Genomic DNA, 16,090 nt, shown 5'->3' on the forward strand with positions numbered 1-16,090 from the left:
AGTGGCCCTGAGGACGTGCAGACAGATAATTGCATGGGGCACTCGTGCAATTACCCTTTCGGGGGGGGGGGGGGGCACTTTTCTCTCTGCACAGAAACGGGAACGGCGGCCCTTGGCTCGGGGTCACACATCTGTGGAGTGCTCCTCTCCGAAGGGGCTCGGCAGGCACACCTCGTTTCCCATCACACGGGCTGTGGTTACAAACCTCTTCTGACAGTGAGGAGAGTGTGTGGGGGACGCTAAGGGGACCGGAACCCGGAGAGGAATAGGCTTAAATGCACACCCGAGTGCGCGTGTCCCCAAGGCACCGCGCTGCAAAGTCCCCAGAGCTGCCTCTGCTTGGAGGGTGGGCCTGCCCACCCCCCCCCCCCCCCAGGCTTTCCCTGTCAGGCAGGGTCCCCTGGTTTGTACGTTTGTAAGCCTCCCGGCACACGGTCTGGGTTTGGCCTGGGGAGCCAGGGGTTTGATAGGGTTTATCGCTCCGCGGACGTGGACAGAGGGCTGATCCCGTGCCCGCATCACGCAGAGATGAAGTGTTTGAGACACGCGGGACGCCACTAGGAGAAGGGGTGCCCACACAGAACTGGGCGTGCGCTAGGAGGGTCCCCCTCGGGAAGGGATGGCATCCGTGTTGCTTGGCCTTGTTTGGCCTGGGTTCTTCATGCATTGTGGTGAAACAAACATATCCACCCGTTCTCATTCATTTATTCAACACGTACTCTTTGGGGACCATGGCGCTGTGCTCTAGACGCTGTTCCAGGTCCACTGAGTACTTTGAAGAGCGCCACTGGAGTTGGGGCCGAGAAGGGCAGGTGGCAGGATGCGGGGACAGGGACAGCACCTGGGACCAGCCTGGGAGAGATAGTGTGGCAGCCACTGTTGACTCCTGAGGCAGCGAGAATTGCTTCTTTGCAAGGAGGCTGGGCCAGTCCCCAGAAAGTCTGGGGTGACAGGTGGCTGTGTGCAGAGTTGTAAGAGGGGGACTGGCTGCAGCCTGTGACTCTCCCTTCCTCTTTCTGCCACGGGACTGCACAGTCGGGGGGCCTGGGGAAGGTCCCAAGACCGAACCCCAAAGGCAGCGGACTGTTCTGTCCTTTCTGGCTGTGGCTTCTCAATAGGAACGCGTGTGTGCGACTCTTCACGCCTGTTGTCACCGGGATCCCTGGGATGTCTGAGGTTTTCTGGTTTTGCGGCCACTGCTGCTTGTAACTGCACAAGGTATCTGTGTTGTAAAGATGAGGCACCGAGGACTGCGGTGTCGCCCCGGCGAGGGAGTGATAGATCTTTTTTTTGTTTCCCTGGGGGAAAAAAGAGGTTGGAGAAAGCAAGGTCACCATTCTTTGGAAATCACGTTTCTTTGTTTTGGGTGACTATTGCCAACGCTGAGCTCAGTGGTTATCGGTTGCACCTGCTCTGGAAGGTTGACCTACATACGTCATGGCTCTACGTTGAGGTGCAAGTCGCCTACCATGAAATCCATCCTCCGAAAGTGGATGATGGAGTGGTTTTTCATATATTCACAGAGTTGTGCAGTCACCGCTATGGTCTAGTTCCAGAAGATTTTCAGAACCCCCCAAATAAACTCTGTACCAATGAGCCGCCACCCCCCCCCCCCCCCCAGCCCTTGGCAACCACAAATCCACTCTCTCTCTCTCTCCAGAGTTGCCTATTCTGGACATTTCCTATAAATGGAAGCCTACAACTTGTGGCCTTCTGCGTCTGGCTTCTCACCCTTAGCGTCGCATTTTCATGGGTCACCCACGTGCTGGCGGGTCTCAGGGCTTCATTTCCTTTCTGTTGCCTAATGATATTCCTTTGGATGCATGCACCGCATTCTGTTCCTCCTCGATGTGTTTACCTTCAATCAACTCCAAAGGTTTTTGTTGTTGTTGTTGTTACTGTTTTTAAACAATGTTTGAGTTCTCGTATAGGAAGCTTCTTCCTTCGTGTATCTCAATGAAGTCTGTTCAGACTGTAACTTTGGAGGAAAAAGGCTCTATGTCCTTCTGGAGGATAAAGAGGTGGATTTGTTCTTGAGGATCTCCTTAGCCACACCTGGGGCCACGTCTGGCCCAGGCCCCTCAGAGAATGGGGGTGGCAGCGGCCCAGGGAGCCACCTCAGCCTTTTCTGTTTCGGTCCCTCCTTTCCCACAGTGCCCAAGCTGCCGGGGCCCTCCCCACCGCAGGCGAGGCCCGTGTCTGCCGCTTGGGTGAGTGCTTGGGTGTGTCGTCGGCTCTGGCCAGCTTGTGTTCCCAGGATGACCCGCTCCGACTCGTCCACGGCTGCCGGGTTCCCTCCCCGAGGGGAAAAGGGCGCTCACAAGTTGTCTGCTCCCAGCTTGCCTCCTGCTGCCCCTCTACCTATCAAACTTATATACATCCTGCAATGCCCAGCTCATCTGTCATTTCCTCCAGGAAGCCTCCAGAAACCCTCTTCCTCGGGGCTCCAGCAAGGCTCTGTTTACGTGTCTGATGAGGCCAGGGGTGTTTCTTACAGTGTTTAATGACAGAGAAGTGCAAGTGCCAATAAATCAGAACGGATGGGGTCAGTGCTAGGCAGGTATTTACTCCTTGTTTGCTGGGTTGTGGAGATTTCCGGGGGTCCCAGAGGAGGGCAGGGGACACTGAAGTGTGGCCTCAGGCTGAGTTCCGTCTCGCTCGCGTGGACCACTTGCATCAGAGCTGGCTCTGCGTCGGTCACTTTCCCATTTTCACCTTCACATTTCCTGTGGCCTCTGGCATAGCCAGTGACGTGCCTGCTCATTGATGCTGGGGGGGGGGGGGGGGGGCCGGGGGGGGGGGGAGTCGACACCCTGTGAATCTGCACAATTTGGTTCTTCCAAAGCCTAGATCACTCAGCCAAATGAAACTCTCCCCCTTCCCAAACCGAACCTAGCTGAACATGACCAGCTAGATATTACTGATGGCAAAGTGGGCAAAGAAGCATCCTCTCTCCAGTGAAAAACTGGCAAAGCGATAGGAAACCAGCTTAAAGGTGTTACTAGGCCCCCAGCCTGTATGGCCGTGTGGCATCTGGTCTGTCCTGTCTCTCCCCTCAATGCACGTCTTTCCAGTAGTGTGCCCCATTTTGCCTGTCAGGCTCCACCACTTAGACAACTGTATTTTTCAACTCTCCATCACCCTCACGTTTGCTCCTTCCAAAGTCGGGGGGAGAGAGGGGGGCTCACTGTGGGTGCACAACTTAAGGGGACCCAAAACGCAGCCATCAGGATCACAGTTCCTGCAGTATGTTAAAAATAAAGAATGCAGTTCCACGTTGAACAAAATATCCAAGTTGTAAATAGAGACAGCATCACAGAGATCCTTGTGAGGTCTCCTGCCATCATCACCTGCAGTGGGAATGCTCGTTCTGGGCCCTGGGGACCCTCCAGGCGTGCACGGAGAGGCCCTGCAGATGCTCTTTCCAAGGCCGCACCCAGGAAAAGGGCCACCCTGGCTCCATTTCTCCCCAGCCTGCCCAGAACGTGTGATGCAGTAGGCCGTGTACCTCCCTTTCTGGCACCCGTCTCTGTTTATGGGTTGTTAGATCAATAGTCACAATTACTAGACGTGAGCTGAGGCTCTGTTTTTTCCCCTATCTGTGTCTATCTCTTCCTGTTTTCTAAGGGCCGCCACTGTGACATTAAGTGATGTATAGAAAATAGTGTACTTCCTATATCTGAGCCAGCCTGGGTTTCATCTCTGCTTGAGTCTCCTCCATGCTGCTCAAAATGGTACTTTTTCTCAGTTAAACACAGAGTTGATTCAAAGGCCAAGCAATGGGGGAGCCACCCTCTTTTGCTTTATTTTCTAAGACATAGGGAGCGTCTCTCTCTCTCCCTCTGTCCTTCGAGATGCTGCCTGCAGAGTGGGGACCGGTGGAAGATGTCTCAGACACCTTCTCAGCAAAGAGTCACAAACTCCCTACGCGCCGTGGGAGGAAGGCACGTGAACCCCTGGCTTCTTGGGGTGGCCAGCGCACGCGTCTTTTCTGGAACCATGGGTGTCTTCTCGGTTTCCGGCTAGGTCACTCGTGTTTGAGTCGGAGCATCGTTGGCCAAAGATCGTCACTCTTCGTAAAGGTATGTGACATGCCCTATGGGATAAGTATATAGAAAATGGAAGCTTAAAAAAAAAAAACCAAAAAAACCAAACTTTTTTTTCTTTTTTTTTTTACCCTGTGTTCTTAATGGTGTCTTTATCTTCAAGCACGCAGTTGAGAAGAAATACTACATAAAACTGGGTCTGACCCGGTTCAGTAATTCTCTTGTGTGCCTAACAGCACTGTTGCTATTTGTCAAAATATTTACTGCAGTTCATAATGGCTGTCAGAAACCGGGTCCACAGTCCATGTTCGATTAAACAAAAAAGGCAGACTAAACCTATAAGGCAATTTGTGGCTTTGTAAGCAGTTTTTCCCCATTGCTAGATCTAATTAAAATGACGGTGTGAATGGTTTAGAAATACTAGCTATGTGAGCCCAAGAGTTTGAAAGACTGAGTGTACAGGACACTATAAATACTTAGGTATTTGATACAGATCCTATTTATAGTGAGTCTACCGATCACCCAAGGGTAGCATTTTTCAGTGAGATTTACAAGGGACCATGGACCCTGGTCCACGTATTTAGACACATACTTGGCTTCCCAGTGTCCAAAATAGCTGAGAGCTGGAGGGTCTGTCAGATAAGGCATGGGACCGTGCTCTGAGAGGTAACGTGCTTCTCTGTTCCCGTAGCAAATCTTTCCGTAAGAATGAAACCAGAGATGTTATCGGCCAGAATGCAGCGAGGGGCAGGAAGCAAGCTAGAAAAACGATAGTGTCGGCTGGCTGGGAAAAGCAGAATAAACGTCAGGGCCGGTTTAAAATAACGTGCCTAATTCTCCTGCCCCAGAGATACGAGCAGGCATTTAGGGTCGCGAGGCTGGTGTTAATTAGAGCGGGTGTTTGGTTCTGCAGCGATCTTGGGGGCTGGGGGGGGGATTCTGAGAAGCCGAGGAGTGAAGGTGTACTTCCCCCATTGTAGTCAGGGGAGGGGCACAGTCCCGGAGGGGGAGGTCCGTGTGACCAGGGCCACCCAGAAGAGCCTAAATGATCACTGCCTGGTGGCCACTCCAAGAGCCGACTAGGTACCAGGCAGGGACCCTTCTCCTGGTAGAGGTCACACACGTGGACGCAGAGAACCAAGCTTGCGGAAGGGGGATGGGAGGTCTGTTTGATTAAGGGTTGGGGGGGGGGAACCTAACAGGCGGAGCACCTGCTGTGCACACACACATCACATCTACCGTGTTGTCCGATTTTCTGAAAAGGCGGACACGAGCCCCACTTCCGAGATCAGGAACGCTCGGCTTGGAGAGCGTGGGTGGCTTATCAAAGTCACGGAGTTTGTGGGTCGCGGCCGCCTCAAAGGCACGCTCTGTGTCTGGACTCCGGGCATTCCGGCGCTCACGCCGCCCCTCTGGACGTGGTGCCACGGCCGCGGCCGAGCTGCCCTGGGACGGCCGCATTCGGGGATTTCCGCAGAGCCCGCTTGGGGCATCCGGAGGAAGCCTTGTCTCCGCTCTGGCTTGCAACCAAGGGAGGGGCTTTTGCAGACCTTCACTGCTCCAGCTGTAGTTTCGGGAGGACCACTTTGTGTTCAAAGCCACGGCGGAGCCTTTCCATCTCTGGTAGCGATGTACGATGTCCTTTGAATAGAAGGGCATGTAAAGAAAAGAGGTCGATACAAAGAAGCCCGCGTCAAGGAAGGTGCTGTGCGTTGAGTCCGTTTCTGCCAGGGGAGCCCTGTGGCGTTCCAAGCTGGGGACACGGTTTTAGGGAAACTACAGGTGCTGCATTAAATACACTGACTCCTACACTGGAAAGGTGGTTCCTCTTTCAGTTCTCTTTTTGTTTACTAACTTACTATTTCTTATTTTAATAAATTAGTCTTTGTTTTGAGGTCATTGTAGATTCTCATGCGGTTGTAAGAAATAATCCAGAAAGATCTCACATACCTTTACCCACTTTCCCCTGATGGCGACGTCTTGTAAATCACAGGTACCCCTTGTGGTCACGCTCACTTTTCTCCTGCCTTCCTCCTCTTCACTCCCCGGAACCATCAGCCTGGACTCCAGTTGTATAATTTATCAATTCAAGTGTGTTGCCTGAGGGTGTTGTAGGTAAGCCAGTCTGACAATAAATTATATTAAAAAAAAGGGGGGGATCACATGACTAGAGTCGCACGGTGTGTAGCCTTTAGGGATTGACTTTTTTCGCTCTGCGTAATTCTCTGCAGGGGTGTTCCAGTTGTTCTGTGTATCCATAGCTTGTCCCTTCTTACTGTTGAGTGGCCTACGATATGGATGCACCATAGTTGGTTTCAGGTCATCTGTTGAAGGGCATCTGGGCCGCTTCCCGTCGTTTTGCTCTTATAAAGAGAGCTGCTGTGAACACTCATGTACAGGCTTTTGTGTGGACGTAACTTTTCATTTCTCTGGGATAAATAAATGCCCAGGAGGTGTGGACTGAATGGTAGTTGCATGTTTAAATTTGTTTTTGTTTTTGTTCTTGTTTGAAACTGCCAAACTCTTTTCCAGAATGGCTGTGCTACTCCTTGTTCACACGGCCACTGTATCCAATAACTTCCACATCCTCGCCGACGTCGGATGTTGTCAGTACTTTTTGCCATCCCGATAGATGTGCAGTGATATGTCACTGTGTCACTGTGGTTTTAATTTGCATTTCTCTGATGGCTAAAGCTAATAATGTTGGATGTTTTTTCATGAGCTTGTGGGTGTGTAGGTACTGTTTTCACTGTCTTATCAGGAGGGACTTTCACAGAGCAAATATTTTTCATTTCGATGAGACCTGTTGATCAGTTTCCCTCCTACGGCTTGCGCCCTTGGTGCCGGGTCTGAAAACTCTTTCCTCTGCCCTCAATCCTGAAGATTTTTCTCCCCTGTGTTTTCCTAGAGCCCGATGGTTTTACATTTTACATTCAGGTCTGTTTCCCATTTTGAGTTAATATTTGCTGAAGCAAGGTATGAGGTCTAGGCTGACCTGTATTTTTTGTGCCCTGTGGGTGTCAGTTGCCCCAGTGTCATTTGCTGAAAAGGTTACACACTCCTCACTAAATTGCCTTTGAACCTTTGTTCAAAATCAGTTGGGCATATACGTGTGGTTCTATTTCTGTTTTGTTTCTTTTTTTTTAAGAAAATTCTGTTCTGTTGATCTGTGTGTCTGTTCCTCAGCTAATACGACACAGTCTTGATTACTGTGCTGTGTAATAGGTTTTCCAAGTCAGGTAGACTGATTTGATTCTTTCTATTTTATTATCCTTTTCCAAATACTGAGTTATTCCAGTTCTCTTACCCTTCAATGTAAATGTTTGAATAATCTATGCCCACACGAAGTTTTGCTGGGATTTTGATAGGAACTGAGTTCAGCCTATGTAGTAGTAGTCTGGAGAGAACGGACGTTCTTTACTAAGGTCAGTTTTCCGGTCCATGGACACAGTGTCTCTTTCTGTTTACGCTTTCTCACACTGAGTTCTTCATCAGTGTTTTACACTTTTCAGCATCTAGGGACTGTACGAGCTTCATTAGATTAATACCTAAGTCTTCCCTTTTTCTTTGAGTGTTTATAAATGGCATTGTGTTCTAAGCTTTGGTTTCCAGTTGTTCATTGCTAGTAATAAAACTGGAACTGACTTTTGTATGTTGAACTTGTATCGTGTGACTTTGATGAACTTATTGATTCTAGGAATTTTTTTTGTAGATTTTTTTGGGGTTCCCTACATAGACAATCATGTCATCTGCAAAAAGGACAGTTTTATTCTTCTTTCCTACCCGTATGTCTTTCATTTCCTTTCTTGCTTTATCGCACTGTCTGGAACTTCCAGAACTATGTTGAATAAGAGCGCGAAGGGAGACGTCTTTCTCTTGTTCTTGATCTTCAGGAGGAAGTATTTCTTTTTCTTTCTTTTTTTTTTTTTTTTTTTTTTTTTTACCAGTAAGTGTAATATTGGCTGTAGATGTTTTGTAGATACTTTTCATCAAGTTGAGAAACTTGCCCCCTGTTTCTGTTTTCTGAGAGATTTTATCACAAGTAGGTTTTGACTTTTGTCAAAAGCTTTTCCTGCAGTACTTGATACGGTCGTGTGACTTTTCTCCTTTATGCCGTTAATGCGGTGGATCACCCTGATCCATCGCTGGGCAACCCTTGGCCATGATATATGATTCTTCTCACATCATAAATCTGTTTGCTAATATTTTTCTCCATCTGCATTCATGAGAGATTTTGCACCATAGTTTTCTTTTTTGTACCATCTTTGGTCTTGGGGTCCGGATGATGGCCAGATTCGTGCCATTAATTAGGAAGCATTCTCCCCTTTTCTGTTTTCTGGAAGAGGTTGTATAGAATTCGTGTTAATTCTTTTTTTAAACATTATGTAGAATTCTTCAGTGAAACCATCGGGGCCTGGAGACTTCTTTCCTTGGAGTTTTAAAATTACAAATTCAGGCTGCTTAATAGAGGGCTCTACAAATGAGCTGTTTCATAATTGGTGAATTGTGGTAGTTTGTGCTTTTTGAGGAATTTGTCCATTGTATCTAGGTTATCATGTTCATATGACTATCACATTTATTCACAGAATTCCCCTTTATCCATGTGATACCCACCGGGTCTGTGGTCCTATCCCTGCTAGTCTCCTGATACTGGTAATTCGTGCCTTCTCTTATTTTTCCTTTTTCAGTCTTTGTAGAGATTCTTTAAAAAAAATTCTTTTTAAATGTTTATTTATTTAAAAAAAAATTTTTTTTTTCAAAGTTTATTTATTTTTGGGACAGAGAGAGACAGAGCATGAACGGGGGAGGGGCAGAGAGAGAGGGAGACACAGAATCGGAAACAGGCTCCAGGCTCTGAGCCATCAGCCCAGAGCCTGACGCGGGGCTCGAACTCACGGACCGCGAGATCGTGACCTGGCTGAAGTCGGACGCTTAACCGACTGCGCCACCCAGGCGCCCCTTAAATGTTTATTTTTGAGAGAGAGAAAGAGAGAGAGCGTGCGCGAGCTGGGGAGGGGCAGAGTGGAGGAGACACAGAATCTGAAGCAACCTCCAGGCTCTGAGCTGTCAGCACAGAGCCCGACATGGGGCTCGAACTCACAAACTGTGTGGTCATGACCTGAGCCAGAGTTGGACGCTCAGCCAACTGAGCCCCCCAGGCGCCCCAGGCTTTGTAGAGATTCTAAAGATCAATTTTATTGATCTGCTGAAAGCATAAGCATTTCCATTCATTCCCTTTATTATTTTTCTCTTCCAACTTTATTTATTTCTTCAATTTTCCTTATCATTTCCTTCCTTCTGCCTTCTTTGGGTTTGTTATGCTTTTCTTTCACTAGCTTTTTGAGGTAGGAGTTTAAATTATTGCTTTGTGATGCTCTCTCTTTTCTAACATAAGCCTTTAGTGCTCAACATTTCCCCCTCAGCACTGTGTTAGCTGCATCCCACACATTCTGAGATGGCGTATTTTCACTGCCATTCATTCGGTGTTTGTTGTTGTTGATGTTACCCTTGACACTTCCTCTTGGAACACGTGGGTTACTTTGTGGTATGCTGATTCGTTCCAAGCGTTCGGAGATTTTCCTGTTATCTTTCTGTTGTTGACTTCCAATTTGACTTTATTCTGAGCAGAGAACACACGCTGTATGATCGCAGTTGTTTCAATTTGCTAAGGTTTGTGTTACGGCCTGGGAGAGGACCTCTCTAGGAGCAGCATTCTGGGTCCCATCAGGAAGTAGAAATCACACAGTGGGTTAAACAAGAGAAGGTTAAGATGAGTACTAATAACTGTAGAGATGGCTGTAAGATGTAAGGAAACTTTATGGGGTACTTTAGGGTTGAGAGGAAGGACGGACTTGGAAGAGGTTCCTGCCTCATTGGAGAGGCTATAGCTTGGCTCTCGAGCTGCGGAGAAGCTGGCTGGCTTAGCCAGACTGGAGCTCGCCTGGAGTTGCTGGGTGAACAGTGGACCGCATTCTAGAGCGTAGGCGGTCAGCGGGTGATGGACAACAGGAGACATGGGTGTACGTTGGGAATCTGGGCACCAGGGGGAATGGAGGCCTTTGGAGCTGATGGTCTGCATGGGTGGGAGGCGGAGTGGTTCTCTGTGGGCGCCCCAACCAGAGGTGCGCTGTGCACAGGATGCAGCAGGGGCTCAGCGGCCACGCGACTCTCTGGCCATCGGCAGACTGGGAAGAAGCTTCCGTTTTCGTGGGCGGGGCCGTAGACAGCTTAGCACCGGCCCGAGGCTGCAAGATTGCAGAGGGAGTAGCATCTGGGGACTTTGGCAGGGGGCAGGCTCTAGCAGATGTCCTCACACCCACACCACTGACCTTCTCCTTGGCCCCCGCTGAAAATTGCAGGAAGCCTCTCCTTCCTGCAGTCACCCTTAACATTGTCCTACTTTAAAAACTTAAAGGAATTGCATTGTTTATCGTACAGCATTTGTTGGAGGTGCATTGAGAGCTGAGATGCAATAAATTCATAACTGACATGGCCTATCCCCGTGGCCCCTCAGCTTCCATATGCGTATTGGGACTTCCTTGAAACTATGAAAAGGCGCTGTATTTTCTGCCTAATGAGATACATCTTTCCTCCTTACAAGTGAAGAAATTTTAACTCTTTTTCAGAATGAGAACAGCCAGTCATTTAATCCGTCATGGGCTATAGTAATTACTCCTCAAATTCAGTCAAGGGCTTCCTGTATATTCTCTAAGACTAAGTTGTAAACTTAACCTTCAATAACTCATGTATAAAATCTAAAAATACGAGGAAGGAGAAAGAAGTCGAGAGCGATTAGTATATGGAAACAAACTCAACCATACAGCACGCATAGAGATCACACGCAAAGCTAGTCCAGTCCTCATTTCTGCATTTGGCCGTGAGATTGTAGTCCCCGTCTGTGGCTTTCTCGAGCTGTCCGGTCGTGAGTTTCCTTGCTCTCAGGGCAGGGCCCCAGCTAGCTCTGGGTCCTTTACCTTTGGTGTATCTAGTAGTCCCTAAAAAGTTCCAGTATTTACTTTTTCCTCAAACTACAGCCACTCGAGTGTGTGGTGTGTGGCCAAGGGTCCCTCTGGGGAAGGCTAGGAGGGAAATCGACAGCGTGTCTGGGTGGCCATAGGACCCGACGCCCGTGTCATTCAGGGGCCTCTGGTCTGTGAACTACTGAATTGGGTCTGAAAACTGGATGAAGGGCTCTGATTCTCCATTTGGTGACTCAAGTCCGGTTGTTTGCACCACACTTAGCGTGTTTCTCGCTGCGTGGGTCAGGCAGTGTCCTAGCAGGCTGACGACCTTTTCCACTCCCAGGGAGTCAGTCTCAGTCAGCTCCGGCTAAAGGTCTCTGCGACCCAGAGCATTCTGGCTACTGGTAGGTCCCTACCGCCATGTGGTTGACATGCCCACTTTGCCTTTGATACTTAAGTGCTGCTACTTAGCCTCTGCTATGCCAGGATTCAAACATCACAGTGAAATCAGGGAGCCCATCTCAAGGGTGGCATCCTGCCCAGTCATACTTGGCCTGAAAAAAGAGCAGCCACAGAGGTTTTCAGGGGTGCAAGTGGCCCCTCACTAAGGTGTTTCTCAATGACCTTAGGCTCTATTCCCACCTATATGTTCCCCATGTTTCTGCCAGGGTGTATTAGCAAACGCCTCCAGCTCTTTTGGTGGATAAGCTGTTTCTTCCTGGGTCATAGTGTATACCTGTCGCCCGGGTCGTGCAGAGACTTGATCCTAGTTAGGGGTCTACTGCCAACAGGGTGGTTGGGTGGGTTTGGAGAAGAAGGAGGAACCCCTTTCAAGGTATCTGTCCCAAATGAGGGTATCACAGTGTTTTTAAGCTGTCAGAGACGGGTCTTCTTGGACACTGGAGGGGAATCTGTTGCTGCTGGTAAGAAAGGCTCAGAATGACCTGCGTGTCAACATTGGCAGTTTCGTGATGCCCTTCTTCTATGTTTCAGGATCTCATTCTCCCCCCACCCCCATTAATGTCCTAATTTTCACAGGAGAAACCTGGCAAGACTGTGAATTCAACTGCCATTTTAACTCAGCAACTCACACCGTGACATTTTGTGTTTGATTTTCAGCAATGTCAGTCCTGTGGCTACAAGAAATGAGAGATTCGTTCAGGGCTGTCATGGACGCTGTCTGATTCTCAGACCGTGACTCGAGGTGGGAGTTAACAGACCTGAGTTTGTCACTTTCTTTCTGTAAGCGCTCAAGGGCACTCAGAAAAACTCATCCCGCACCACAGCCCGTGTAGTCACCATTACTGCCACGCGGCAAGAGCGGAAGCAACTTGGGATCCCGAGGCACGTGCTCCAGTGGTACTTCGTCACAACCAACCACAGAGGACAGCTTGATTGATTGCGATGCTGTTGTATGTCATGGGTTACAAGCAGCACATTCCTCATTGGCAGGGAGCTCAGCATTACACTCAAGTCCAGGAACATGACCGGACCCATCCCTAGATCCCACCTTTAGGGATCTCTCTTCCGGGACCACTCCTAGAATTCTGTAGTAGTCTGTGTCTAATCGGGAAGTAGAAAACCTAGTAGGTCACACTGTGGAAGTTTAACATCAGAATGATTCACTGTAGTGAAAGGGCAGCTATAAGATATAAGGGAACTCTCTGCAGTACCCTAGGGTTGAGAGAGAATAGTACCCAAGAGAAGGCATACGTGGAAGGGCTTGGGACCTCATTGGAGAAGCTGTGGTTTTACCACCGAACAGCAGAGAAGTTGGTTGGTTTAGCCAGACTGGAGCTTGTCCAGAGTAGATAATACCTTGGAGGGCAGGCAGGAAGCAGGAGATGTGGGGGTGCACTGGGAGCTTGGACACCATCGGAGCCAGAGGTCTTCAGAGCTCCTGGGCTGTGTGGTGGGAAGTAGGGCTTGCTGAGGGAGCAGGAACTTTGAACCCCCCGGCTCAGATGGGCTGTACTCTTACTGCCAGGGCCCTAGTTCCCGTCAAGAAGGCTGCAGACACATCATTTCCAATCTGAGGCTGTACGGTTGCAGGGAGACCACAATTGTGGCCCATGGTTCAGGCAGACTCTGTTGGATATCCCCATATTGATTATACGATTGCTCTCTGTGTGACAGAGTAGACCTGTAATTCATCACAGTCCGTGAGTGTCACTATTTCGCCATTTGGAACAAAGTGTAGAAGCTTTACCTTCCTCCCTTCCCCCACTTACGGTCATCTAGATTCTACGTACATCTAGAACCGTATCAGACAGTTTTATTTTTGTCTTAACCGTCCACCATCATTTAAAAAGTTCTGAAGGAACTACTGTATTTGTCTATATTTTTACTCTTTCTGTTCATGTTTTTCCTTCTCGATGCTCCAGGTTTTCCTTCTTTCATTATTTCCTTTCTGTTTAGAGAATGTCCTTTAACTCTTCCTTTAGGGTGGGTCTGAGGTGACGTTATCTTTGTTTTCTTTTATTTGAAGATGTTTAGATTGTCCCTTCATTGAAGAAGGTTTTTTTTTTTTTTTTTTCTGGATATAGAATTTGGGTTGACATTCTTTCATTTTAGCCCTTTTGGAATGTACCATTTCCTTTTGTCCTCCCAAGTTTCTGATGAGAACTTTGCTGTCATTAGAGTGGTTTTTCCCCTAAGGTGTGACTTTTTTCTCATTGCTTTCAAGATCCTTTTTTCTTTTGTCTTTAGAATTCAGAAGTTTGACTTTGATGTATTTTGGTTAGGATTTCTTTGGTTTTGTCCTATTTGGGATTCACTAGTTTCCCAAATCTGTAGGTTTTTAGGTCTTTTGCCAAATTGAAGTTTGTAGCCATTATTTAAGTGCTGTGTGAGCCCACTCCCCTACCAGGACTCTCATGACATGAATGTTATATGTTTCATTAGTCCCCCGAATTCCTGAGGCTCTGTTCTTTTTTTCAGCCTTTTTTTCATCTGTAGTAGACTGGAAATCTGTATTATTTTATCTTCAAATTCATTCATTCTTTTTGTGTCTCTTCCATTCTGCTGTTGAGCCCATCCACAGAGGTTTTTTTTTTTTTATTATTTTATTTTATTTTATTTTATTTTATTTATTTTACATTTAAAAAATGTGTACTTCAATAAGTACATTAACAATCAGGTAAGCTTGTGGAAAAACTGACCAACATACATATATTAGGAGATACAAGTGTCCACCTAAATTTTCTATTTCATTTTTTTTTATAGAACATTTCTTCAAGTTGTTTAATGTATAATTTCTCATGTGCCATTTTAGAAGTCCTTCATCGTAAAGACTATTCTTTTGAATGATGACAAATAGCAGCCACACTGTCAGTGATTATTCTGGACCTCTGCGTTGGGTAAATTCAATTTCTTCTTGAGACACAAGCTTCCTTCTGTATTTCTGAGGTAACGTTTTTATTATTTCTGCAGTGTCTGGTGGACCCTGATGCATCAGCAAATCTGGTGATTTCCTTCCCTTCAAATGCTCTGATGAAAGTGAAGAAGAGCGAGGTGGTAGTCCTGCTGATCCCCAAACTTCTGATACATTGGGTTTAGGATTGTCTCTTCTGTCAGGAGACACTCCTTATTCTTGGAGTATGTGGCTTGACTGACTGAACCACCCTGCTGGCAGACGCCATCTTTCTTGCCATCATGACCCTGAGATGGGGCTGCTTCCGGGGTGCTTGCTAGCCGCAGAGGTCTTTTATTTTTTATTTTAAATTCAAGTTAGTTGGGGCGCCTGGGTGGCGCAGTCGGTTGAGCGTCCGACTTCAGCCAGGTCACGATCTCGCGGTCCGTGAGTTTGAGCCCCGCGTCGGGCTCTGGGCTGATGGCTCAGAGCCTGGAGCCTGTTTCCGATTCTGTGTCTCCCTCTCTCTCTGCCCCTCCCCCGTTCATGCTCTGTCTCTCTCTGTCCCAAAAATAAATAAACGTTGAAAAAAAAAAATTAAAAAAAAAATAAATTCAAGTTAGTTAACATACAGTGTGGTCTTGGCTTCAGGAGTAGAACCCAGTGATTCGTCTCTTACATATGACACCCAGTGCTCATCACCGAAAGTGCCCTCCTTAATGCCCATCGCCCAGTTAACCCATCCCCCCACCCACCTTCCCTCCAGCAACCTTCAGTTTATTCTCTGTGTTTGAGAGTCTCTATGGGTTTCCACCCTCTCTGTTTTTGTCTTATTTTTCCTTTCCCTCCCCTATGTTCATCTGTTGTATTTCTCAAATTCCACCTATGCGTGAAATCCTATATCTGACTTATTTTGCTTAGCATGATACCTTCTAGTTCCATCTGTGCTGTCACAGATGCGAGATTTCATTCTTTTTCATCTCCAAGTAGTATTCCATTGTGTGTGTATGTGTGTGTGACATCACATCTTCTTTATCCATTCATTAGTTGATGGACATTTGGGCTCTTTCCATAATTAGACTATTATTGATGCTGCTGCTATAAACATTGGTGTGCATGTGCCCCTTTGAATCAGCATTTTTGTATCCTTTGGATGAATATCTAGTAGTGCAATTGCTGGATATAAGATCGTTCTATTTATAATTTTTTGAGGAACCTCCATACTGTTTTCCAGAGCGGCTGCACCAGTTTGCATTCCCACCAACAGTGCCAAAGGGTTCTCCTTTCTCTGCATCCTCACCAACATCTGTTGTTGCCTGAGTTGTTAATGTGAGCCATTCTGACAGGTGGGAAGTGGTATCTCATTGTGGTTTTGACTTGTATTTCTCTGATGGTGAATGATATTGAGCCTCTTTTCATGTGCCTATCGGCCGTCTGGATGTCTTCTTTGGAAAACTGTCTATTCATGTCTTCTGCCCATTTCTGCACTGGATTATTTATTTTTGGGTGTTCGGTTTGGTAAGTTATTTATAAATTTTTGATGCTAACCCTTTATCCAGTATGCCATTTGCAAATATCTTCTCCCATTCCGCTGGTTGCCTTTTAGTTTTATTGATTGTTTCCTTTGCTGGGCAGAAGCTTTTTACCTTGACGGGACCCCGATAGGTCACTTTCACTTTTATTTCCCTTGCCTCTGGAGACACGTCAGGTAAGAAGTTGCTGTGGCCAAG

The 16,090-nt window shown here is 47.4% G+C and overlaps 1 protein-coding gene, 1 long non-coding RNA gene and 1 pseudogene across 6 annotated transcripts in view; 1 reads left to right on the plus strand and 2 right to left on the minus strand.

Annotated features, from left to right (window-relative positions):
- The window catches only part of ZNF831 (zinc finger protein 831), a 108,368-nt gene that overhangs the window by 11,770 nt on the left and 80,508 nt on the right, over window positions 1–16,090 (plus strand). For 2 of the 5 annotated variants that reach the window (XM_040459795.1, XM_040459796.1), the window contains exon 1: window positions 3,673–4,082. The exons of 2 other annotated variants lie outside the window; for them this stretch is intronic. The gene's annotated coding sequence lies outside the window, so the exon portion shown is untranslated. Of the gene's footprint in view, window positions 1–3,672; window positions 4,083–16,090 lie in introns of those variants that run through there. One more of the 5 variants, XM_040459792.1, reaches the window with a different exon arrangement.
- Window positions 3,781–5,182, minus strand: LOC121019959 (uncharacterized). Its single transcript, XR_005785830.1, has 2 exons — window positions 4,639–5,182; window positions 3,781–4,096 (listed from the first exon to the last, which is right to left on the minus strand). It is a non-coding gene; the product is annotated as an uncharacterized LOC121019959 (long non-coding RNA).
- Window positions 14,074–14,688, minus strand: LOC121019958 (28S ribosomal protein S36, mitochondrial-like; annotated as a pseudogene).

Source organism: Herpailurus yagouaroundi, unplaced genomic scaffold (genome assembly GCF_014898765.1).
Source record: "Herpailurus yagouaroundi ecotype Mexico unplaced genomic scaffold, PumYag 246, whole genome shotgun sequence".
NCBI classification, from domain to species: Eukaryota; Metazoa; Chordata; class Mammalia; order Carnivora; family Felidae; genus Herpailurus; species Herpailurus yagouaroundi.